The 17,353-nt window shown below is 43.5% G+C and overlaps 1 protein-coding gene and 1 long non-coding RNA gene across 7 annotated transcripts in view; one reads left to right on the forward strand and one right to left on the reverse strand.

Moving 5' to 3' along the window:
• The window catches only part of LOC133124414 (microtubule-associated protein 2-like), an 81,221-nt gene that overhangs the window by 37,641 nt on the left and 26,227 nt on the right, over positions 1 to 17,353 (reverse strand). For all 6 annotated transcript variants that reach the window (XM_061235609.1, XM_061235613.1, XM_061235612.1 and 3 more), the window contains exon 3: positions 8,684 to 8,810. The gene's annotated coding sequence lies outside the window, so the exon portion shown is untranslated. The remainder of the gene's footprint in view (positions 1 to 8,683; positions 8,811 to 17,353) is intronic.
• Positions 11,466 to 12,824, forward strand: LOC133124416 (uncharacterized). Its single transcript, XR_009708314.1, has 3 exons — positions 11,466 to 11,784; positions 11,879 to 11,986; positions 12,056 to 12,824. It is a non-coding gene; the product is annotated as an uncharacterized LOC133124416 (long non-coding RNA).

Here is a 17,353-nt window from a genome sequence, read left to right on the forward strand (position 1 = left end):
ATCATTCAGATCTTGCTAGATCATGAGCAGCTCACTAAAAATGCTATTATTGATCCTGGATATTTTTCATACAAAGCTGAGCTGATATGGGCTAATGGCCTGAAGACAGATCTACAGATTGGGCACAGATATTGGGCAGGTGATATTTCGGGTGCTGAGGTGCTCCTGGCCGCTATCAGCTGACAGCAGTGTGTATGGAAATGTAGGCGATATTGCGCCATTGTCTGTATTTCATTTGCAATCCTGAGCTTATGACCACACAGCACTCCAATGAACAGCCTCCAAGTGGAAAAAGACTATTGAGTGCTTACACGGTACTGTAACACATAATAAAATGTTAAGCGTTAAATTAATACATTTGGTCACTATTGGACTAACATAAACTGTTGAATGAAGAGTTGCATGACTGTAATGCTGACATTTTACTGCATGGCCAGAGCAAAACCCACAGTGTAGAGCAGCTTTCTTTCTCTTGTTCTTTCTGTAGATCTGCTCTCAAGCTGGCTAAGCCCATACTCCTTCCACCCTTACAAAATGGCCGACTCCACCCACAGTGAGCTTGATCCACATATTCACTCCTGGGCTGCAGTATCCCAAACACCATCATTCTGGATACTACACAGCCTCACTGTGATGGGTGGCTATGTACAGTATGAACGCTGTTACTTCATAGAGGCTTGGATACAATACAGGGCTTAGTAAAACAATTATAGGCAGCATCCTTCAGCAGTGGCGATCAATGATACAACAGTCCACGGAGCTCTGACAGTTGAGGCTTTGCATCTCCAAAAGGCAACTGCCTCAGAAGATATCCGCTCTCTCGCTTCCTCCATCTTCCTCCTCTCTCACATCGCTCTCCCAGAAGCCGGGAACCAGCCCACTCACAGTTGAGCTGGGTTAGGCCTGGCACATTGGCACAGAACAAACTGGGGGCGAAGCAACAGAGGGCTTCATTTATAGCACCAAGGGCTCCGGAATCCATTTTAAGAGTATACTGGGAGAATAGTGGAATAAGAGCAGTGCAGTTCTGACTGTGTTACAAAACAGCGCTTCAATCTTAATGTATGGAAATCGCCTCATTAGAAAACACACCTCGCATAGCCGTAAAAGGGATCCTGCTGCTAAGGCCCAGTGTATGAAAACCGATCACTCCACGTGACTGACACACTTTTGGCTGGAGGGACGAGACAAATCCGCAGCCAAGGAATCAGCACTGGGGATCTAAAGGGGACACCTGCTGGATGATATGGGTGCAATCTCAAGCTTTGATGTTCCTGCACATATCTACCTGCAGGTGTGCAATGACTTGGACCCTTTACCCTTTTAGATTAGTGTTAAGATAAGGTTAAAGACTTATGGTACAATATAACCCAGAGAGGGAACACTAACAGGAATTGTACCTTTGAGAACAAAAGCGCACCCTTATCATATGTCTTTTTCTGACAGGATGTTGTGATAGATATCTAACCCAAACTAAGTCAAGTTTTGAATAAACTCAAATGGAGCACCTCCCCCATCTCCATCAGCAGTGCATAACCCATAACCCCACTGAGCCCATGTTGTCTTCCTACCCCACCCCCCAAAAAAAATACAAAAAACCCTTCATTCTCCCTGGTGTTCCAACAGGCCTCTTTCACCATCTTCTCCTTAAGGTGTTCAAAGCCTCAAAATCTGTGTTCCAAATCTCATCAGTTGCACAGAAAAACCAATCGCCAGAACCTGCATATTTCTTCTTGCCATTCCGCCCTGAGGATTAAAACTGCTGATCTGTGCAATCTTAAAATGGGGTCAGTGGCAAGCCTTTCTTTTCTAGGTAAGCCTGTAGAAAACCCACAAAAGCGGTCACAACCAGCAGAGCGGTTACCCACACCATGAGGGAATGAGATAAATAAAGGAATAGTAAGTGAAACTCAGCAGAGGCTCTGCAGTTTATTGTGAGCTCATTCCGCTTGATGTAAATAGCGGTCCCTCGCGGTGGCGTTGCCTGGGCGAGGGCCCGGGCGTGAACAGGGCTGAGTGTGAGCTGACGGGGCTGACTGGCTGTCTCCTCGCATCAGTCCACCGCCCACCACACCGTGGGGCGTACTGCGGGGTGCCAGTCTGAACACAAACAGCGCAGGGACACAGACCACAGACATGGCATGGGGGTGGCGTGCACTCTCAGAAATAAAGGCATGAAAAGTGCCCTGAAAGGCACACTTTCGGCGCGGTACCCTATAGGTAATGTACTCCGAGCCAGATCTTGCAAGGATCTGCATCAAGAAATGTGGTCCTTGTCAAGCATTGCAGGAAAAGACAATAATTATGAAACCTTGATTTTGGTGAAACCTATATTTGGTTGGTTCCATTGAAACATTATTAAAGTATAGTATTTTTCACATGTTGACATTTTTTAGTTTACCTCAATAATAGTATCATTTATTTTATTTTATGTATTTATTGTACATTGCCCACTGTAATGATTTTTTCTGCTTGGAAACAGTATGCATGTGTACCCAAAGAGAACATTACTGTACTCTCAGGATACACTTGGGAAATGCGATCCTTCAAAAACAAAAAATGCACCCCCGCCATCACTTGATTTCAGAGTGTGTGGGAACCCGGAGCACGAGGTGTGAAATGTACTCTTTAAATAAAATTATTATTGATATATAATTTTCAGTAGGTGTGGCAGTGTGGCTGTTCCAGGGTTCCAGTGGATTCCAGCCACCCAAAAACCCCCCCACCCCCCCTCACTTTGGGTCCTCCCTAATCGAGTCCATCAGTATTGCCTCTCTGAGCTCCATTCTCTGTGCGAGAATGTCACCCACACGCACACACACCAGGAAAGGCACAAGCCAGCCCACTCTGGAGGCTTAGCCAGCCTGACAATGGGAGAGGAGAGAGAGGGAAACGCGCACTGAGGAACTGACAATCAAGGACACAAATTCCTCAAATGACCCCTGTGATTATGCATACTTAGCTGACCCTTCTATCCAGGACAGTTCACTGTGAATTGCTTACACTGCAGAGCAGACCTCGGTCAGATTCGGTCACTCTCTCTTCCCTGCTATATTGATCTTGGCTGGTGCTATTGAGCCAAACAATGTGGGCTCAATTTCGAGGACAAGAATGTTAGGTTTGCACTTTTTTAGAGCATTTAATTGGTTTGAATATACAAGATAAGTGTATTCGCAGAAAAGTATTTGAATCCAAAACAGTGACATATTTCAACCCGGTCTTTGTATTTCGGTATTTATTAGACTTATTATTTTTTTTAGAATTCTATATATTTTTTTAATTCAGAGATGCTCTTCTGCATACCACTGTTGTAACGTGCGGTTATTTGTGTTACTCTCACCTTCCTGTCAGCTTCCAGTCCACCCTGCCCGCAGAGCTTCTGCTCACTGGATGTTTTTTGTTTTTCGCACAATTGTCTGCAAACTCTAGAGACTGATGTGTGTGAAATCCCAGGAGATCAGCAGTTTCTGAGATACTCAAACCTCCCTGTCTGGCACCAACAATCACAACAGCTGAACCTCTTGACCATGTCTGCATGCTTTTATGCATTTAGTTGCTGCCACATGATTGGCTGATTAAATATTTGCATTAACAAGCTGATGTACAGGTATACGTAATAAATTGCTCACTGAGTGCAGATACAGTGCAAGTGTGAAAATACAAAAAAAGGCCTAATACTGTGCAGGTATTGAGAAAGAGAGAATGTTAGATAGACTCAAGATGAACTCGCTCCCTTTGAAAGAACCGAGCTGAAAAACATCATCTACTTTGCCATTCCACAAGCACAATGCTACGAGCTACGGCAGTACAGCTACGGATCAGTAAATACAGCTCTCTACAGCGCAGGAACAATGCCATTGGCTAACAGCTGTGGTGGTGCTGCCACTGCTGGTCTCTGATTGGCTATCCAGCTCAATGCGCTGATGAAAGTGACCGCTCTGGCCCTTTTCCAAAGATTTCTGAGGAGAGTGAGCAAATAGAAATAAGAAACCTTGTCACTTCAATCACTCCAGGCTTGTCCCAGATGGGGAAAGACAGGGTTTCCTTGGCAACACATACTTCCTCCCCCGGCTCTGTCGGGCAGACTGCTGGTCATGTGACCTGTCTGCTTCCACAGTTTTTGGGGTTGTGTGTTTGTGTGGGTTTCTTCTTTAGTCTGCTGATGCAGGCCACTGCCACACACACACAGACAGACATGCACACACACACACACAGGCACACACACAGGCAAGCACGCGCACACACAGGCACACACACACAAGCACGTTTTCCAAGCAAAAAAGCTGAAAATGTATTATGTATATTAATTATACATTGCTGGCTAACAAAATGTTATGTAACAAACATTTGAACCTTTTTAGGTACTTTTTGTACCTTCATTTATGAGAGTGTATAGGCTAGTCATCAATAGCACCTTAATAACACCTTAATAACAAATGTCTGAAATGTTCCATTACTTAATACATAATCATTAATAAACAAAAAAAATCTAAAACATTAATTCTGCACAATGGCCATTTTCTCAGGGCTAACTGTGCTCTGAAAGCCTCAATCCCTGCGGCCAGTCATGTTTTATAACGTATTGAATTATGTGATGCCCTTAAAAACGATGTTCAAAATGTCTGCTACTGTAGCCCACCTCCATCCTCTCTCCCTCCCTCCCTCCCTCTCCACAGAGTTCCACTCCAGTGGTTGCCCAAAGCGCACCTCTGCTGCAATGCAGAGTCATTCCAACAGCAGCAGCTGGAAAAATACATGGCCACCCCAGACCCCCCTTCCCCCCCACACACACACACACACGAGAGCAGGAACAAAGCCAGAAACTGCTCGCGCACACTCCGTTTGGGGTGAAGGACCCAGTGATATACTCTGTCATCCCCACACCTAGGGGGACTACACCCAGGGGGCCACAGTGTCTGCAGGTTTTCATGGATTCCTTTCAGTAAGGCCTTGACAACAAGGTGTGTTGATTGTCCTTTAGCCAATCAATGACTTTAATGAACCACTGGTGCCCTCCAGGACTGAACTTTGACACCTCTGGATTACAGTGTCCAGCGCATCTTGTCACAAACCTGCCACCTATAAACCAGGCACACAGGATGTAAACACACTGCCAACTGACGACGATGTGAACAAATACCACTAAATCCGTCTGAGACAAGAAAATGTCCCTCTGGCAACCAAAAGCCACTGAACGCCCAGCTATCTAACCTCATAAGAACATACCATCTGCACATAAACTGTGCACAGGTCCCATTAACTGACAAGGGATTGATTTAATACCTCTCGATAGGATAATCCAATTAAACATCCCTCTCTGATGGAAGACTAATGTGAGTTTGACAAAAAAAAAAAAAAAAGAAAAAAAAAAAAATTCCCAGACACCAGTACAGTAATGTGGATTGGCTTTTGGGTCATGCTTTTTTTTGGGTCATGCTTTTACAAGACTGAGAAGTACCGCCAATTTCTAAAGGGATATAGAGCCCCTTTGAATCCCAGGGCAAGGCTAGTTTATGCTGAGTCTGTGCTGGCCGATTTGTAGTAGATTGTAAATGGTGTGGCATCCTCAGCACTCTGTCCAGAGATTATCAAACACAATGACAGATTTTATACCTAAGACCAGTCACAGCCATACTGTCACACATTATTTTAAACGTTGTAAAAAGGAGCAAACTGTGAGAAATGTAAAGACTTTTATAAGCCCCATAGCTTTGATTTCGTATTGGCCCTTTTTGTACTAGTCCTATAAAAGAGTCAATGCCTCAAAAACGCAGAGGTCAATTAAAAACGATTTAAATTAAAGAAAAGGCTTGTACCATTCAGAAATTTCTGACAGAACACACTTATGTCAGAGCATGTATGTACAGTGTACACAAAAGTTACACTAAAATACAAAACAATTACAAATGTTTATATAGTTTAGCACTGAATATCTCAATTTCTAAGTGAAGGACCAACCCAGAACTATTTATATTTCAGCACAAACGTGATGTCAACTTGTGTACAAAATAGGGTAAAGATATCGCCAAGCATTCAAATTCCACATGAGTTTTCCCAAAACTGTCCTCAAGTGTCCCCAAATCTCTCCAAATACAAAATCTGCATATCTTTTTGTCCAGACACATGAATGATCAGAAAAGCGTATTTTTCTATGAACGCCCACCCCCTCCCATTTCTCAGACTCGTACTTTAGACTGTGTGATGTACACAATGCATCGAATGGGAGACCCATCAGGGAAAGAACACATGAGAATCACAGACTGCTTCACAGACTGCAGTCAAGTAACTGTCACAACATATGTATTGCCGAAAGGCTTGAAATCAATACTGGTCTGGTTTAACTGGCTAACTCGACATGCACAGCAGAGATCTCAGCAGATGACCCAGAGACAGACAGAGATAAGAAATACCCGGGAAGTCTTCATAACTCTGTAAGCCTCTATCCTTTATCAGTGAGATCCCATTTGCCCTGAGCATTGAGGATGGGACCGCCATTTAATTACATCGCAGTCTTGAACATAGCCAGCTACTGGTGCTGGACCATGTAAACTCCCTGCTACTTTGCTTTAACTCAAGCAAAGTCAGACAGGATGGGCTGGAGCTTTTCCAGTCCTTTGTGTGTTTCATCATTAGCTCATTTACATGCCTGGAAGAAATGCATTGTGGGAATCTGATATGATATTTTCATTGGTTTTATGGCAAAAACGATTGTGGTTCACAAGTGACAGAGGAGATTCTGCAGAGGGAGCTGTCGGTGGCCCAGATCACCAGGACCATCCATCCCTCCGTGCCCGTCCTGACTGGGATTCAGTACCCCATAACTCCGGCAATACATCAGCTCAGCTGAACGTTCCAGTGGATTCAATTACCCACAATTCCCCTTTATCCTCCTGAATCAACCATTCATCTGCCCGACTGGAGCCACTTAACCCATTTCCCCAGGTCTGATGATTCAGAGAAGTGAGCCACAGTGCAGTGAAATGCAAGCCGAGAGGTTTGAGTCAGCATCATACTGTATGTGTAGGAACCCTAAGGCTGAACTACTGATCATTTTGCACCATGATCATGATTTGCATGTTCTCCCATGTGTTAGTCTGGGGTTCCTCTGGGTCCTCTGGTTTCTGCCCACAGTCCAAAAATCATGTTTGTTCCAGGGGTCACTTGCGAACGTGGTGTCAATCTCAATGTGACTACCCTAGTAGAATAAAGGTTTGATAAAATGAAAAATGAATAAAATATGTTTTTATGCAGTTAATTCCATCACTACCATAGACTTCTCTCAATCACTGCCTTTCAATTTCAGCATTCAGGTTTGCAGTGATAGGTTAGCTTATTAGCTCAGCTTATTGTGATTCTTATCTCTTCATTTACCATAATGATATACTGTATACTCTACAGATACTGTTTACACATAAAGTAATACCTATATAAATGCCAACCATTTACCATTTAATACCAACTGGACAGTAATCCTTACCAGGCTGGTATTTCCTGGCTACACAAGAAAATGTTCCAAAAGGATGTGATTCCATAGAAGAAACCTATCTAGTAGTTTGTTGAGAGAGGGAGTATCGAGACAAGCCAAATAACCCATTTTTCTGAGAGGGCTACATTTAGTCACTACAGTAAATGGTTTCACTATTCGTTTTCTGTACCCTGAGACTATCACCGATTTTCTCCATGTCTGTGATTTTGGATAAGATCATCTGCAAAGTGAATATAACGCAATGTAAATGGTAAATGGTTGGCTTTTATATAGCGCCTTTATCCAAAGCGCTGTACAATTGATGCTTCTCATTCACCCATGCATACACACACTCAAACACCGACGGCGATTGGCTGCCATGCAAGGTGCCGACCGGCTCATCAGGAGCATTTTGGGGGTTAGGTGTCTTGCTCAGGGACACTTCGACACAGCCCGGGCGGGGGATCGAACCGGCAACCCTCCGACTGCCAGACAACTGCTCTTACAGCCTGAGCCATGTCGCCCGACATGTAACAGTGCAGGGCTCCTCAATTCTAATCCACAGCCAGACAATGTCCAGGTCTATTAAACCCAGGCCCTGTAAAGCTCCGGTGTGAGAAGAGGCTCATGCCTTCTTCTGCAAGGCCATCGAGTCCACAGGGAACCCTGTCCTAATAAGCCCCAAACCACGTGGCTGCACTGCTTCAGTGCTTTGATTAAACCTGTGTAATTAACATAGCTGTCAGCCCCTGTGGCAACGGGTGGATCTGAAGCTGGAAAGAAGATGGAAAGCCCACAGGATTATCATCTGGTCCTACTGGATAAGGAGTGATGGATTTGGTCCCTCTATTTAGCCAGTGGGTTCCCAAATGTTTTTGGAATATTCCCCATTTGGTAATTGGATTTTATTTATTTTTTGGGTTTCTAATTTTTTCCCTTCAACTCTTGCCACACAGCAGAAATAAAATGACAGTGGAGATACATTTTTGTTCTTCAAGGATCAGATTTCCAAAATGTACTCTGTACTTTAGGCATAAATTAGTGCGTTTTCCTCGCAAAAATCGTACAAATTAATTATATATTGCTACTAGCGGTACAATTAAGACTTTTAAGCACTTTTTGCACCTTTATTTTTGAGGGTACACCACAGCTCCCCCAATCCACCCCCATGGGGTGTCTTTTCGCACCCTCCCCACTTTGAGAACCACAAAGTGTTACCTTATAAAGCAGACTGGGAATCCCCTGGTGGTGAGTGACGGTCAGTGCAGGTGTGGGCCTCTTCCCTTCTGGGACGCAGGCCACCGATGCTCACGGAGGGGGGAAGTGAAGAGCCTCAGAGCCGAACCTGCATGGGAAAGGCAGAGAGGCCTGCAATGAGAGCTAGTGGGGTGAGTCAGGCTACCATTTATATGTATCCCTTGTTCGTCAGGTTAGATACAGTCCTGCCATTGCCCTTGACTAAGGCCTTAGAGTTGGTCTCTGGATGCCCACTCCTGCTGCTGTACCGTAAGTAACTTAAATGCAAAGGAATTACCCCACATGGTTCAATAAAGTAAATCTTATATTATTTCTGTTCCCACTGTATACAACTGGACAGACTAGTGAAAGACAGATTTAATCCATGATTTTTCAGTTTTGGCATCTGTGGTGACTGGTGGTCACAAAAGTTGATTTTCACACGCTAAATATCAGAGTACCATTAGAAAGCAAGCTTATACTAGGAGCACATCTAGTGCTATATTTGTCTTAGAAGACAACCCACCAGTGGCATATTCTGAAGAAAGACTGCCTCGAGACAACCAATAATGTTGTCTGACGTAATATTGAGCTCAAAAGGCAAAAAAAGAAAATGCACACCTTGTTCAGTTTTAATATTGAGCGACATATGAATCCTAATTTAAAAGCACTTGCTCTTTTGCTACAAAAATGTCATCATGGATAGGTTAAAAACATGGCATGCTTTAAGAAGAAAAACTGAAGGATTGACACTTTAAGCAGTGAAACCTAAACAAAAGATTAAATATTATCCAGGCCTGGGTCAAATACTTAACTCATTTGGATTCAAATATTTGTCTATGCTTTCTGAGCTTATCTGGTGTATTGGATGGAACCTATGAAATACAACAAATTCCAGCCCAGCAGGCAAGATCACAACACAGTATTTCAATCCAGAACAATGGATTTTATCCAGGTCTGATATTACCACAATACTACCACACTATATAGGATTACTGGTAGAAATGGAAAGGGTTCTGGGTCAGGAGATCAGTCTTAATACGTTTGTCATGACTCTAAATGCAGAGTAATCATCTGCTGTGAACTCTGACTTATACCACAAGATTATGTGTCAAATTAGGACATGGGTGGTGATTAATTAGGGAGAGCCCATTTCAGCACAGACAAGGATTTCCTCTATAGTTTGGTTCTTCAGGCTTGCTTACAGAAATATAATTAGAAAAGCTGTACTGCTTAATTTGACTTAATAGTGACTTCACACCACCAATTGTGTCTCATTAAAATAAATTAATAATACTTAGCCAGATATGTGCAGATATTTCCAGATGATTAACACAGGACACACCATATCAGGGCTGTGACATGATTGCATAATGGGTATTGCATGGGATATACAAACCCAGGAGCCGATTTTGGTCTTGCTTTTAACCAAAGCAACTTACAGTTGATTAGACTAAGCAGGGGACAATCCCCTTTGGAGTAATGCAGAGTTAAGGGCCTTACTCAAGGGCCCAACAGCTGTGTGGATCTCATGGTGACTACACCGTGGCTTGAACCACCAACAGCTGAAAGTAGCAGAACAAAATAACAGGTGGTTCAGATTGAAGTGCATTACTAAAACAAAACCAGTATATCACAAACACCTGTCATACTGTGTGTGTGTGTGTGTGTGTGTGTGTGTGACCCAGATTAAACTGGAAAGTGCTGACTTGTGCACTCCCTGTTGCTATGCAGCTGCCAGGAGATCCAGGAGAGCTGGGTCGGCATGAGTTTGTGAGCTCAACCCAAGGGTTAAAGAAGCGGCGCCATTCGAAAGTGGTACGAGAGAGCGGGACACAGCAGCAATTTGTGGTCTGTTACCTCAGTGTTCTCTTACCGCATGGAAACCCAACACACTGGCAGGCACTAGCAGTCAACTGAATTAATGAGGTAAATCCAGTGTTGTGATCACACGCAATCACAAAGGACAGTGGTTCCTGGGGATCATCCCTGAGTATGCTGTTTTTTCTTCCAACTACATTTGCAAGAAGAAGCTTCTTTTTTTTGGTGCTTTTCATGTCTAGAGGAACTATTTAACCTTTTAAGCCACATTATGTCAGACATAGCTAAGCATTCCATTCCAACAATGTGACGTTCATGTTGTGTTTATTATGATATTGCAAACAAATTTATAAATATAAATATAAATGTAACAAAATTATTTAACTGATCAAATTAAAGGCAGAGGAGAATCAACAGGCTCCTAATTGGTGAAAGTGTGGACACATGGCCACTAAACCTAACAATCTGGTAGATAATGAAGAATTCAAGGACAAAGCAAATGATAACGAGGCAAACCTGCATTGTGAAGGAACTGAAACGTGTTGAACAACCTAATTAGCCTGTTGAGTCACCTAATTTGATATTTTTCATTTATTTCCTACCGTTTTTATGCAATTGTTTGCAATATAGCACACTAAGCACAATATTGGATTTTATTATTCGTGCCATAAAGAGCTATGCTTTACATGATTTGGCTTAAGAGGTTAGTCCTCTAAACATGAAAAGCACCAATTAACAGCCTTTTGAAATTCTAGGATTGCAACTCTGGTTTGAACAATAAGCAGGATACTGTCTGCAGGGGGTCCCTAGGATCAGGGCTGGGAACCACTGATAATGAACAAGGTGTACCATATTGCGGTGGTCTAATCATCATGTGGCCTTCTCATTACCTAATTATCCAGCTGAAACAATCAGGTATTTAATGTCTTGAGGACGGATTCCTTGCATTGATTTACCTTCTTTCAGCATGGGGAGTTTTGTGCATAGTGTGCAACTTGGAGCATGGCTTGATGTGTTGGGCTTTGTTTTGGGACAGGATCAAAGTAAACACTTTGGATCAAAAGTTTCAGATGACATGTTTCACAGATGCCAAGTCAGTGACTTTGCCAGAGTGCCATGTGGAGACCCTGGTATTACGAATGCTGACTGTGAAGCTCTCAACTGCTGCTTTGATCAACAGTGCTATTCTTGAAGGCCGCAGTGACGGTAAAGCTACAAATGCTGACCAATCCATATAATGAAGAAATTGAATTTCTCAGGAGGTGGTAATCCTTTTCCTTCCCTCTAGCTGAGGTGTATAGTGACTACTACAGGGATGAGGACTACCCTGTGACCAATTCCTCAATCTTTTTCCAGGGAGGTCCATTGTACCAGGGAAGCGTTCCAAGGAAAAGGCTGTAGTTTCCTATAAGGCAGTGATGGTAACCAAATCAGAACTGACAGCCTTTGATCAGAGGCTTCATGGTGAGTGATGTCTCTGTAGGTATCACGGTGGCTTTCAGCTTGGCTATAACCATTTTCTCTTGCTTCTAGTGTCACAATCTCTTGGTTTTGGTCTCCTGGGAGTGGCTGCCTGTGTACTAGTCTCCACCCTGGCACTGGCTGTGTATGTTAAACGATCCCGTCTGGAACAGAAGGTGTGACTTAAAGATAAAGCTCTTATGGAAAATAATGTGGTCTGTCTTCCTGGTAAAGAACTGGGGCATGTTGATTCAGTTGGCAAAATGCAGGGATTGGATGGTGGCTCTTCGGCCTCTTGCTGTATAGGTACTGGGCCATCAGGATCTCTTGATGGCCCAGTTTAAATGTGTCACTAGCAATCTTAGGGGAAATTTTAACCTAGAAGTGGATTCCACTGTCTGGACTGATTAATCCTACCTTTCGTTTTGTTATTGGAAATTTCAGTGACCAATATCCAATAACAAAATGTTTTGGGCCCATGTTTAAGTGCTTGAATGATTCATTTTTACACCAGCTTTGTGCTCCATAAGCAACCAACCCTGATAAACCACACCTCATTCAGCGGCTACAAGATCTTTGAGCTGCTGCTTAGACTCCAGTGTGCCAAATTGAGATTGAAATGAAGACTTGCAAGACTCTAGATCTGTAGGAACAGGGTTGGATGGCACTGATGCACACTAGAACATCTGATAAATCAGTGGTGCCTAATCTGTGTGCTATGGAGGAGCGCTGGTTCTCCAACTTCTCTAATCTTTCACTAACACTCCTTCAACCAGAGATGGGAACCCTTTAGTGAAATCAGCCAGTGTAGTGATTGGTTGGAATGAAAGCCTGTATAAACTTGTCCCTCCACAGCACATGATTAGCTCAGCTTTGCAAAATGTGATTATATAATATTATAAACATTTAAAAATCTATTTCACATGTCTTTTGATCTTTTGAACAAATGTATGGTGTCTATTTCATTAATCCTTTTAAGACCAGGAATCTGATCAGTTAATGTTATAAACATTCCACTGCTGTTGTCACAATCACTGCTGTTAATTGAAAGCAATGTTCTGAGAATTGATAGCCTCCTCCAAGCAGACCACAGCCTGGCTGAGCTGATGGGAGATGGACACAGCAGATGTCTGGAGCAGCTGTATCAGCCCGAGAGCAGAAATGTCCCAGAGTCTCTCAGGGGCAGGCTGACATTGGCTATCATTCACAGGGTGAGGTGAACAAGCCTCAGCCATGATGCCCCTCCTACAATACCATTGTAGGCACTAAAGAAATCACCTCACTGCCCCTCCCACGATACCATTGTGGCTTTCAAAGCGGGGTCAGATTCGTAGTCTATAATTCTGACTCTAGGATTCCGTTGCTCTCGATTTCCAGTGGTGATTGTTACATCAGCGTAAGAATATTAAGTGCAGTCTAATCTTAAAGGGGTAAAGAGAGACAGGGGACCTAAAGACATCCATCCCCCTGCTTGAAGGGCCCATAACTATCCAACAATGTTTTTTGCGAAAGTGGTTCTCCATACAAATGGTCAGCATTGTCTTTAAAGGTAGAATCGGAAAGATTTGTGTGAACAATTGTTACAAGGCCATTGTATATCCCTTCCTAACATTGAAAAAGGCTCACTGACATGTTGACTCACCCTCTGCCTGTGTTTATAGTCCTTAAATTTGGGTATCAAAATATGCAATTGACAGGCCAGCACTCTGTAACAAAACATTGTATAGCTGTATAATAACTCAAGCACATTGGTAGAAAATTGGTTCTAATTGCCACAGCTAATGGTGTTTCACTGTCAGTACGTTCACGGAGAAGGGCTGGGATAAGGTTAGAAGTCCTTTTGTACCTTTAATGCAAACTTAATGGGTTAAAATAACGCAGCTCATTAATATAAGAAGAGCTTCTTCTGAAATACAGCGGCAGCCAAAAGGGGTTCATGAGTAAGAAGGCCGTGTTGATGTTCAGGAACCTCTGAACTTTTGACAGCTCCCACATAGACAGAGCAACCGCACCACTGGAGGACATGGACTTTAGGCCGCGTTCCTTATTTATCATCTACATGGACAGGCGTGCCTGGAAAACGACACGGTCTCATCCGGGTGCAGTCCGCAGGTCATCTTGCGTACATTTTCGGCAAAAAATAGAGATCCTACACAGAAAAAGAATGACTCACTCTACTGTCAGGTTAGGGATAAAGGAAGGACAAAGGAGATAAAATAATGTACATTTTTTACTGAGGTCTTTTCATCAATTAATCTATCTATACAGCCAGGCTTTTACAATAAATAGCGATGGCCACAAGGCCCAATAAGCCAATTGCAGATTGTATCATTACATTACATTACTTTATCAGGTTCTTAAACACAGCTTTAGACCTCTAGACAGCTGCAGCGTATTAGAGCCATAATGGGTGTTCATATTCTACACCACTACAGTGTGTCAGAGCCAGAATGGGTGTTCATATTCAACACCGCTACAGTGTGTTAGAGCCAGAATGGGTGTTCATATTCTGCACCGTGACAATGTGTTAGAGCCAGAATGGGTGTTCATATTCTGCACCGTGACAATGTGTTAGAGCCAGAATGGGTGTTCATATTCTGCACTGTGACAGTGTGTTAGAGCCAGAATGGCTGCTCCTATTCTACGCTGGTACAGCATATTAGAGTCAAAATGGCTGTTCCTATTCTATCCAGCCCAAAGGAGTCCATCACCAGGGAGAGTGAAGAAAATGAGAGAGGAAGAAAATAAGTGCAACTTAATCCCCATAATCAGTGATCATTCAGATGAAAACGCCCCACTAATAACCCTTGCATCTCAGGCGGACCCCAAAAACATAACCTTCTACAGTCATTCTTCATTGTACCCTTGAGAGCTACTGTCACAATAACAAAGAATATCTTACAAATATGTTGTGGTTTTCACTGAAATCAGAAATGATAATAATAATACTCCAACTACTACTACTACTACTACTAATAATAATAATAATAACAATTCAAAAACATGGTGCAAGGTCAACAGGTGAAAGCTTTCCTGGCTAATTCTGGCATATTAATAGAAATGTAATGAATGTGCATTGACCTTGTCAAATATACCACTACTACTCCTACTAGTAATGCTGCTGCTACTACTAATAATAATATTAATAATCATAATAATAATAATTTCATCACTCCACCCAGATGAGGCTGATGGATCCACATTCATATTGCTTTCCTGCCTCAGACAGCAGCTCATTATGTTGATTGAGTGGACCAATCATAAACCATACATAAGTGATAAACCAATGAAACGTGAACGGCAGAGATTTCCAGGGAACAGCTTCCAACCAGGCCTGTGTGATGCAGGAGCACTGCAGACAGAGATGACGGCGGCCATTTTTGGAAACATGACAGACAAAGGGTTTGCCAGCCTTGTCAAGAAGCAGCTCAACGGCAACTTCTGCGGTCTCTTCCAGATGTGCCAGCGCAGCGACCCGTCCATGAGTGTAGACTGTCACACCAGTGTGTCTGTCGACTGACTGTAAAACCCCATTTTTGGTGTGACAGATGAATAGATAATTGAGTAAAAAACGGTGCCTTGTTAATGGCAAGAAATCTGCGGCAGGGTGAACATTCGGAAAATACATTTTCAGTTTTCCTGTCGAACACATCAAAGTATAATTCACTTTGACAGACTTAACAACAGAAGAGGAATAACTGCCTGAGAGAGATCTTTTGTCTCCATGGCAACAATGATGGAAAGTGTTTGTGTGTGTGGTGGTGGAAGGTGTGGGGAGGGTGGGCAATAAACACCACAGGCTGTGCTGTTACCAAAACAGGGCTGACTCAGTTTTTTAATCTGCTCTAAGCATGACTCTGTGTTATATCTGCGGCAGCCATCTTTCCACCCAATACGCAGAGCGATGCTTGAACACACTCGCTGGTGAGAGAAGGGCACACCAGCCGAGGAAAACTTAAACAATTCAAAGGGGCACCTCGGAACCGTGGGGCGAAAGGGGCCGCCCCCTCTGCACCTGCACACTTGTAATTAACCACAACCAAGTGAATCAGCTCACAAGCTCGAAGAGCATTCGATTGCAGTGCAATTGTCGACGTCTAAACCGAAGAATGGATAAGTAGAATATACTCTCATCTCGTGAGACATCTACTGCTGCAGTCCTTGCCCTCTGAAATGACATTGGTCATCCACAGTTGGATATTAATTGGGGCCGGCAGACAGCCGTGGTGAAATTTGGGGGGGGGGGGGCACCCTGCTGGGTAAGATGACACCAGCGGCTAAGTGTCCGGCTCATTGGCCGGTGGGGCGTGCTGACCCATCTGTCCACAGCAGACATAAAAAGCCCACAACGTCTCCAGCAGCCCCGTAAACACAGACATCAGGGCAGATGGGACAGGGGGGGGCACGTGTAAGAACACGCCCACGCTGATGTCCCTGAGGGGCACCGCAAAATTGGACACGGCCGCAGCGATGTGACAGGGGTCGTGTCCATTCTCCAAGGAAGGGCAGGGTCCTCCACAGACTCAGCTATGACCTTGCCAGCTGCGCCGGAGAGCAAGGCGGCTTCTTGCTCATGTTAAAAGCGACTCTCGAAGCCTTCCACTCCCCACAGTGGAAACGTGTCACATCCCACCTTGTGTTTCAACACTGAGCACTCCAGTCGTAGTGTCAGTTAAGACACACAAACCGTGGTAAAAGCCAGATAAAAGGCTGAAATCAGTGTGACAAATCTGGTTGAGTTCTGAGCAACACCGTGTTCATATAAGACAAAACAAAACCTTAAGTAAACACGGCAATCAAGATGGCACTGAAGCCATCGATGGGGCTTGGCAAGTCCAGGCCAGCCACCCTGTTAGGTTGCCAATCAGCAATGGAAACAAGCCTCTATGAAAGGTCTAACAATAGTTATGTAAACAGAACAGGTTCAGAAGCATATTATCGCCTACACTGATGAATACTGCAGTCATGGAGAGCCTGGAAAGACAGGGGAGAGTATTTTCACTGCAACATGTTTTTGGCATCCGAGGCAGCTGTGCCATAAAACTGAGGAAAATGCTCCTGTTTTTCTGCTGGGTTTCAGGAGATGAATGCAGCCAGCAAATAGGAGCAGCAGAGACTGACACTTTCAAAAAATATTATGGATTTATTTTTACTGAATGTCCCTTGTAGCTTGTAGAGTAGGTTTCCACAAAGTATGACATATGGTTATTGAGATTATGACCATTGAGACGAATGAATTGTCGGGTATTAGGAAGGGAAGAGAGAGGCAACCAGGCTGGACTGAATTCATCATAAACATGCGGCCTGGTTGCCCACAGGTATACTGTGAAATATTCCTGGTTATTTAACCTCTTCATTATATTGTTTTTC

Source organism: Conger conger, chromosome 3, assembly GCF_963514075.1.
Source record: "Conger conger chromosome 3, fConCon1.1, whole genome shotgun sequence".
Classification (NCBI taxonomy): Eukaryota; Metazoa; Chordata; class Actinopteri; order Anguilliformes; family Congridae; genus Conger; species Conger conger.